Here is a 9362-nt window from a genome sequence, read left to right as displayed (position 1 = left end):
TAACTGCTTACCCACTAGGCCATCAGAGCTCCCTATTTAACCTTAACAGCAATCCTTAGGAACAGAAACAGCTGTGGTGGTGGTGGTATACCGTCAGGTTGCAACTTACCCATCGCTGATCGGGTTTTCAGAGGCAGTTTAATTTCACAGGGGAGGGCCCATCTTTCTCCCTTGGAGCAGCTGGTGGATATTAGCTTCATTTTAGAAATAAAGCTGAGAAGTTCTGTGGCCTGCCCAAAGCAACAGTACTGTTAATTGATGGACTCAAACTCAAGTCTCTGAGTTATGTAAATAGTTAAATGATGGCTAAACAACCAGTCCTTAGGGAGAGGGCAATTTGAACCCACCCAGAGGCCTCCTTTGAAAGACCATACCCTTGAAAACCCTAAGAAGCAGTGTTACTCCTTGGCAACCAAGTACTGCTCAAATCCAGGTCCAGAGGTCTCTGAAGGACTTGTGCTCATCCAAAAGCCATGACTGTCATCCCCCTTGACTTGCTCCCCCTTTTCCTGGCTTAAAAACAACCACATCTCAGAAATCATTATATTAACATCCCCATACTAAAAAGAGCGAAAGAGTATATTCATCTGTCCTCTAGACTGTGAGATAGTGCTGTTTTCCAAGGTGGTAAAAGATCCAACGTATGTTAAGGAGAGACAAAAGCTTGGGTAGGAGCTTGGATGAAGAGAGGTTTAAGAATGGGTAATAAATGAACAGGAAAAAGAAGAAAAAAGGTTTTGGTATTGCACCAACATTTGTGTTTAATTTCCCTCATATTCCACATGCTATGCAACTTTCAGGGGAAGGAGAAAGCAGGGAGAGATACCTTACGGGGGAAGAGTTCATTTCCAAAAATTAAAACCAGCCAGCTGCCATCTGGTACTGTGGCTCTAATCCACCGTCCAGCTTACTCTAGTTCAGTGGTTGCTCTGACACCCTAAAGTGGCAAGTGAGGAACTGGCTTTGACTTTAGAATCCATATCTGAAGCGCAGTGATTCCACGCAAGGCGGGCACCTGGTTACAACGGGAGTTGTTTATATCAAACATTCCAAGAAATACAGTGGAGAAAGGCACTAGGAAGAAGTACTAGCAAAAGTGTTAGTGCCTCCAACTGGTGGGGGCCGCCTGGCTAGGCCCCACACCAGAGTGTCGTGAGAAGCCACCAGGACAGCTCCCAGCTAACTCTTCTCTGAGACCCGCACGCTAAGGCCACTCTGGCAGCCAGGAAACTGTGAGATGCAGACACCACATCTCTTTGGATCGACTTCCTCAGATCTGCCCACCCTCTGACACGAGTCTTTCGAGTCTCGATTTGGGATGGGCTAAAGCACTCGTAATGAAAAGGAAGCACAAATTACCCGCCTCTTGCACCTTCAAACTCGGCATTCCTGGGCTTGCCCTCCAGGAGGGTTCAAACAGCTCCCAGGAGCAGAAGTGGAAAGCCAGCTTGCAAGGACCCGGGTGTCCCCAGCTCTGCCTCCCTGGCCTGCTCCCAGCTTTCCCGCCCAGCCGCCCTCGTCACATCCTCCATACTGCAGGAGATCTGGGGCCCAGGGTGGTCCAGAGGGGAGGAGGCGTGGAGCCCGGATTCTTCCTCTCGGATGCCCCGGGCTGTCTCCAGCCCCGCGCAGGCCCGGGCGCCAGCGGCGCGCTCCCGAGAGGGCGTGGACTGGGAGCGAGGTGTCAGCCGCTACCACGTCCTCTTCATTTCCCCAAGGGAGCTGGCCCTCGACCTCTGGAAGGATCGTGACTCCCCATGTTCCCGCCTCCACTCCACGGGGTCGGAGACAAAATGGGGAAGGAGGCTGAAGAGAATATTCTGTGTGCTCTGTAATTACACACGCAGACACTGAAATCGTCACCGTTGACTTAAGTTACTTGGCGCTGCGAGGGCTGGGGCCCTGTGTAGTGATTAAACGCAGCCTCTATTTACCTAAACAATAAGTGCAGAGATTAGCAACGTTCACTTGATCACAATAATGGGGTTGACAATTAAGGAGCAATGCATCCCAGATGTATAGGGGCCTATGTAAGGCGGGAGGACAGGCGGCGCACTCTTCGAAGAGGGGCGCTGGGGAGACTGAGACGCAAAGCTGGGCGCGGAGCAGAAGCCGGCGACGGACGCAGCAGGCGGTAAGGGGCAGCCTGGCCGGGGCCAGATCGCCTGCCACCGCCGGACACAGGCCCACAGCTGGGGAACCCGAAAATCCCCGCTCCTGGAGAGGCGACTGGAGCGCGAAGCTCGCCTCCCCGCGGCGCTGTCCCGGCCACAAGGCCCTCTGTCTTGCTGCTGGTTAGCTGGGAAGGAGGATGGTAGCTGCTGGCGTGTGCCTGGGTGTGTCTGTGTCTTCTGTGTACACTGTGCCTGCGGCGAGGTGGGGGAAGGCAACGGGGGGGGGGGTTGGGGGGCAGGGCAGAGGCGCACGTGTCCGAAGTGTGTGGAGTTTCCCCTGCTCTGTGCTCTGTACACTGTATACTCCAGGAAGCGAGTCAGGGTGGATGGGGTGCACTTGGTGGCGAAGGTCAGCCCTGTAGAGGTTGGGGTCTTTAGAGAGTGGCCGAAACCCAGAAAGCAAGAAAATGCTAACAGAGCACGAATAGTGGGCTGATATGCCACAGGGGTGTCTGCGTCCTTGGGGGAAATTTTCTAACGGACCTTCTTCTTTCCCAGCCTCTCGCTGAACTGAAGGGGAAATGCTAAGTCTTCAGAAGGATACTGAAAGCAACTAAGAGAACTCAGAAGAGTGTGCGGGGAGAAATAAAGGTCAGGTGAGCTGATCTACCTGGAAGGTCTTCCCAGTCCTGAGCTCCCACCGCACCTCGGCTGCAGTAAACACTGGGAGTTCTTGTTTCTCTGCTCCTCCCCTGAGCGCCCCACTGTCAGCCTGGAGTGACTCTCCTTCCACATTTAGACACAAACAAAAGATTTTGTCCCAGATACCCACGAACAGGCCAAGACGAAGCTCTTTCCCGCCAAACCAGAAAGCCGGGAAATAAACAGCGCATGCCCAGCAGGCTCCGGGCGCGCGAGCGGCGCCGAGACTTCGGAGGTAAGAGGCTCCCGAGCGTCGCAGGGAGGAGGGGGCGAATCTAGGGAGGAAGAGAAGGTTAAGAAGGAGAAGAGGGAGGCGGAGGGAGAGGAGGGACCTGCAGAGGCAGAGTTTGGGTTTATTTAGGGTTCCGTTAGAACCACCCCCCTCCAAGCTCAGGATCTTTCCATTCCCTGGTCCCCCTCCCCGTCTCAGAGCTGAAGGCAGACTGGGGGGTGGAGGAGGTGAGACAAAGGGAATTCTCCTCCTCCGAGTAGTGTGAAGTGCGTCTGTGCTCTCTTTGCAGGCTCTGGGAAAACTGGCAGGAATTTCCCGGTGGTGAGAAGACCTGGGAGCTTCCTGAAGCCAAAGGGACAACCAGAGACAGACTGGGGGGGAAGCGGCTCGGGAGGAGGGGGTGGCAGGCGTGGGAGGGACAGCTTTGATCGCTTCAGCTCTGTTGTAATTTTGTCTTTGCGGGATAGATTAGCTGAAATAGCCCTAGAGAGGAGTTTCGTCCGAGAAATCCCTTCCCTTTCTTTCCCTGCAACCCCCCAGGCACCCGCACGCCTGGAGCTGGGCCCCGCTCAGCCCCACCTTCGCCTGAAACTTCAAGGGCTAATGGTTCTGTGTTCCAACTGTAATTAGGAATCCACACGGTTCCCCAACACTTCGTTAAACAAATATGTACGTCCCCTCCCCCTCCCCAGCAACTGAGCCGGGGGAAGGGGGGCAGCTGGGTGCCCTCCACTAGCCAAGTGGTGTCCGCGACCCTCTGCTGGCCTTCAGGGCCTTGATCTTCCCAAACTGGAGAGAGGGGCAAAGAATGTAAGTCCTCACACCCAGGAGATGAGCCAAGCGAGCCTGTGTCTTCTGCATGAAAAGTTTTCAAAATAAATCACTCTTCGTGGTTTTTAGGATGTGATGGATAGAGGCTGGTCCTGGTTCTGTTCCAGAACATTGCGATTGACGTAAAGGATTGGGAGCCATTCCCCCCCCCCTTCTTTTTTCTGGCCTTATAAATCATCCGCATTGTTTAAGGTACATTGATCAATCTAATGGTTTGTAATAGGCTCCTAATTGCCTCGTGCAGAGTCCTGCAGGCTGGCGTTGGAACACGGAAAGTTCTCAGTTCCAGCCTAAGTCCACCTTAGGCTTGAGACTTGGTGATTACAGAATCCACCACTGAGACACGAGAGGAGGGGGAAGGATCTTGGAATATTTGCTGACCTTTTCTTTCAAATCTCCCTTCGAAATCAGTAATTTATTCACAAGAAAAGGCCTTGATGCAATTTATTGGCATTGTTTTGCCAATAGAGATAAGAAATCTTCCTTTTCTCTTGCACCTCTAATTTTAAGGTTCTGGTTCGGTAAAAACTTTGCTGTCACAAACCCCATGCTGCTAGCCATAGCTTGCTTGTCTGTGTTTACTTATTTATATCAGAAATTGTGATGAGAATTAACCTGGGGGAGGAGTGTGTTAAAGAGAAAGAAAGGACCATCAAACTTTCTGCATTAAGGAGTCGATCTTGAACACAAAGCTAAACTCCTGTGTAACATCTTACAGTTGCAGTGTCTCCAGAAAGCCCTGGATGGAAGAGGAAAAGGCCTGGAAACCTCCTAGAAGGGTAAACTGAGCAAATTTGCTGGGAGAGGCTGATTAATAACCACATTCTTCATACCTATGACTTTTCTTGACATTAGCTCAGGGTCTATGTGAAAATGTCCTTTTATTGTCTCCAAAGATAGTTCCATTAGAGTTGGCTAGACAGCCAATGTGCTTTGTTTTGGTGCAGATGCCCTTAAAAAGGTCAGCATTGAATGTCACATTTGCCAAACCCCCTCTGGGGTGGTTGGCCAGTAAGGGGGAAGGCAAAACCTCAAGCCCAATAGACCCCCCATAGTTTCCAAGTAATGCAGTAAACAAATCTATGATGCTTGTTGAATAATCTTCCAATAATTGCAGTCATTAAAATCATCACACAGTCTACAGTCACCTTCCTTCCTTTGACACACCAGAGTCTTTTCTTTAATTGTTAATGCATTTTTGGCTCAGATAAACATATCAATGCAGGCTTAGAATATATGGCCCAGATACCTCCAGCAGCAGAAAATTAGTTGTGTAGGCAAATGTTAGGAGTGTGTTTAATAGAAAAGAGGTTTTCAATTTCTCCAGAAGATATCACTGAGGAAATAAAAATTTGCATCTGCTGCTAAATACCAGCCATACCTCGGAGACAGAGAAAAGACCAGAGCCCTGTTGGCCTATTGATCCTTCTTGGCGCTCTTATTTGCCAGGGTAGGACTGCAGTAAGGACATTATAGGACAAATATTCAGTTAAAGCTCAATGAAAATACTGGGAGAATTCCTCAGTTCTCAATTAATTTCCTTGATCCATTTGATCTCAAAGCTAATGCTGTCTCAAACAGAAATGTATGTTAACTAGAAAAGATTTCCTTCTAATCAAAAGCTGCACTTCATCTTCATCTGTTCCTAAAACAACTTCACTGCAGAAAGCATTCCGGCTCAACAGGCGTTAAGGTCTGTACCGCCTCTCTTCACCCTTATTCCTGGGAGGCAACAACGGTACCCAGGGCAGGTTTTTATTGTTTTGCTTTATTTAAAAATAAAAAACACACAACTTATGTTATTCCTGTATCTACCCAACTCCCACACCACACTGACCTGGTGATCACTGTTCTAGTGTAGATCATGCAAATGAAAGGCATCATTAATTGCGCAAATGGTTTAAAAAGTTACATACATAGCAAATACATAAATAAATAAAGCCCGTTGGGAAGACAGGTCAGAAACGTGCTTTTTCAGAGACTCCCCCCCCCCCCCCCCCCCATGGATCCGAGTTCTACAGACATTGGGTGCCATTAGCTTAGCCAAAGCGAGAACCCTTCCCACTCCGCTGTCCAATACCCTCCTCATTCCTACCCTCTTCATCCCTAGTTCTGTGTATTTGTCACCAAACTCTGCACCTCACCCAGGCTCTGAAGAGACTGGACAGCTAGCTACCTAATAGTTAACAATAATCATGTCAAGTTATTCAGAAAATAACTGACCTTCCCTATCTGCATTTTGCTTCCTGTGCACCAGGGAAAAGAGTTTTATCAGTAGCACGGGGCCCCAGTCCTTCCCATCAGCTCTAATGACGGAATTGTTTCCCGGGCTTTGCCTCCTTAAACATAGCAACTTGAGCAGTTGTTGCTCAGATCAAAGCTCTTGGGAGAAGCAAAAGGGGGGAAACAATATTTGTTCAAAGGAAGTGAACTCTTCCTTTTAATTACTCTGTTCTTTTTTATCAGGATTTCGATTTCTTTTTCCTTTTTTTTCCGAAAAATTATGTTGACTTACCCAGGGTGTATTTAAAATGTAAATATATTCCAAGATGAAAACGTCACGGATCAATTGTAAAGGACCCGGATACATAATTTTAAAAAATCAGTTTCAGTGTATATGAGGTTCTCACCCCACTTTCGCTGCTCAGTCAGATTTGTTTATGCAGAATCGACATTTAATAGTGCTAATTGCACTCCAGTTAAATTGCCCTGATTGCAGAAAGGGAAGCAATTTTCGTGCTCTCTGTCTGGGTTTGGAAGAAATTGTTTTATATTCACCTCTTTATAAAGAAGTGGAGATAAGGCACCGGGGCCTTTGCACAAATTGCACTTAGGGGCTGACTGGCAGCATTCAGGCGCTATAATAGAGCATTATTTGGCCGTTTTGAATAATGTAAAGCGTTTGCTGAAAGCTATTCTCCTGAAAATTGCTTTAACTTTTAAAAGGGTGATGATTCACTCCAAACCAGGCCTTTGTTACATTGTCATTATTTCCCCAAATGTTTTAACAGTCAGCTCAACACTTTAGCATAACACATTGATCTTTGTTTAAAAACTAGATTTTTTAGAGGATGAAAAAAATCTGTCAGACAAGGAGGGGGTGGAAAAGCAACAAAAACTGGACTTCTTCCGAAAGATTCCCTTGGGACCCCACCTTAGAGTTGAAGTGGCCCGAGTGTTTGCACGCTTTCGTTTGGAAGATCTCCCTAACTTTGATTGTGATCGGGCGCGTGTATCTAAAGGAATATCTGAGTGCCGATATAGAGTGTGACAGCTGGAACTATGCTGAAAGGGGGGGAGGGGGAAGGGAGGCCAGGAGGAGGAGGAGAAGGCGACAGAGCTCCCAGAGCCCGAGGTGCCTGCGTGCACTGTTTTAAATGGTTGGCTTGAAAATGTCACCACTGCTAAGTGGCTTTCTGGATTGTCTTATTTATTACTTTGTCAGGTTTCCTTAAGGAGAGGGTGTGTTCGTGGGTGGTGGAAGGGGTGGATGGGGGAAACCTCTGCTCTTCTCCTCCCGGGGCTGCACAGGGTGAGTCGGAAACGCCTCGCTGCCACTTAACAATCTCCCTATTAGTAAATCGACGCGAAGACTCTACAGGAAGCCAAGCACCAGTCTCCCTTTCCAGGGCAGAAGTCACCTGTTGGGAATGGCTCCTGAGTCCCCCTGCAGGGCCCTCCAGCTCTTCCGGGCTGCCGGCAAGTCCCCTCCACCCTGTGCCTCCAGCGGGCTTTTCACAACCTCGCCCTGCTTTCCACGACAGTCTTCCAGGGCACTGCGTTTCATGAGAACTGCGCTAAGCTGCTTCCTCTCTCCTTTCTCTAATAGAATTTCCTTGGGGGTTTAACCACTTTTTTTTTGTTTTGCTTAAAAAAACTAGTATTCTGAGCAACAGTATTTTAAAGACAAGAAAATAACCTGTAGAACCCTCTCCACCCGCAGAATGCACCCAGGGTGCACACAGGCCATGTTTTAGGACTGGGAAGGGAGCCACAGTGGTCGCTCTGAATTGGTAGAGAGATCTGGCAGAAGCGGAGCGAAAGCACCACAGCTCCACATCTTCCTCATTTGATCTCTTTTCACAACTCGCGCTTTGCAACCGAGTGTTTGGGGGTTAGTGGTTTAAAAATTAAAGCGTACTTGGGCAGGATGGCGGGATGTGGGCTCGGTACATTCAAAGCCAGCAACCAAGTCTGCCCGAGGGTCTGGCATTTCTGGTTCAAAAGCAGCTCCTGACTGACCTGGAGAGGAAAGAGAAAGCGAGACCAAGAAAAGAATGAAAAGGCAAACAGCTCAGCGTTTATAGAGGGGCTCTAGGGCGCCCAGTTACTAGTCTTGAAGCCACCTCTTATCCCACCGATAATGTCCGAGGAGAACTGGGTAATCCTTTAGAATGTTTGCAGCCGGCAAAATGTGGAGACATCAACATGGGAGTCTCGTCTTCCAAACTCTAGGGTGGTGATCGTTGAAAGGCTCTCGGACACGTCCGCAAAAGTGGGGCGCTCGGGAAGAATCCACTTTTAGCAAGGCACCCTTGCCCTGCAGAAGACCTCCTAGGCCCTGGTGGTCTGGGGTGAGGATGAATTGGAGTTGGGACTAGAAAACTCGATTGCAGGCTGAAACGTGACATGCAAATCTTCACCGGGTTAAACAAACAGAGGTACAAGCTGCAGCTTCAGCGGGGGTGGCGGTGGGGGCGGACTCAGCTCGCGCCAGTCTCTGTTTCCAAAGTTGTTACAATGTGAAAATAAGCGGCTTCGTGCGGCGTGTTGTATGGGCTGATGCCTTCCACCCCCACACCAGCCCCCAGCGAAACCCGGCAGATAATCAGCACATCCCACTGTTTAGTCATATTTGACAACTGGGTTAACCTGGTATCTAGGCTCTGGCGAATTGGTACAAAGGGTGCCCTCAATTACCACCAGAAGCTTCTGGCGTGAGTGGCACTTCTATTACACCCCGGGTCAAAGGCCAGAGCGACAATTAGGAAGTCACTTAGACCATTGGGGGAAATGGTAGCGTGTAGTAGACTCGACAACCTCCCAAGTCTGTGGGTGTCAACTTGTATACCTCAAGGCCTATTTTTCTCCCCACCGCCGAGCTGTCCCTTCGCGCCCCCTCCTCAATGTAACTCTTAAGTTACATTAACTATTTCATTATTACATTAATTATTTCCAGTGGGGAGGAAAGGAAATGGATAGAAGACAACGAGAATTCTCGATCCAGAAAGATGAGAAACAGCTAGAGTTGTACTCGCAGGCTAGAGCCTGGACACACAAAGTATGCTTTGACATTTCTGTCTCCACTTGGGCCTCCGCCTCAGCGCCCCCTCCTCTTCTTGCATCCTTTCCCACAAGTGGGGAGTGGAGTAAAACTGTCAGCCCTTACTGGCATCATTCTCGGGGTGCTTCGGGGGCTTGTGGCTCTGTCTCAACACTCCTTAGACGTGTGTGTGTGTGTGTGTGTGTGTGTGTGTGTGTGT

This window comes from Elephantulus edwardii, unplaced genomic scaffold, assembly GCF_000299155.1.
Source record: "Elephantulus edwardii isolate Elephantulus edwardi_28Jun2011 unplaced genomic scaffold, EleEdw1.0 scaffold00001, whole genome shotgun sequence".
Taxonomy (NCBI): domain Eukaryota; kingdom Metazoa; phylum Chordata; class Mammalia; order Macroscelidea; family Macroscelididae; genus Elephantulus; species Elephantulus edwardii.
Note: the sequence above shows the minus strand (reverse complement) of the source record.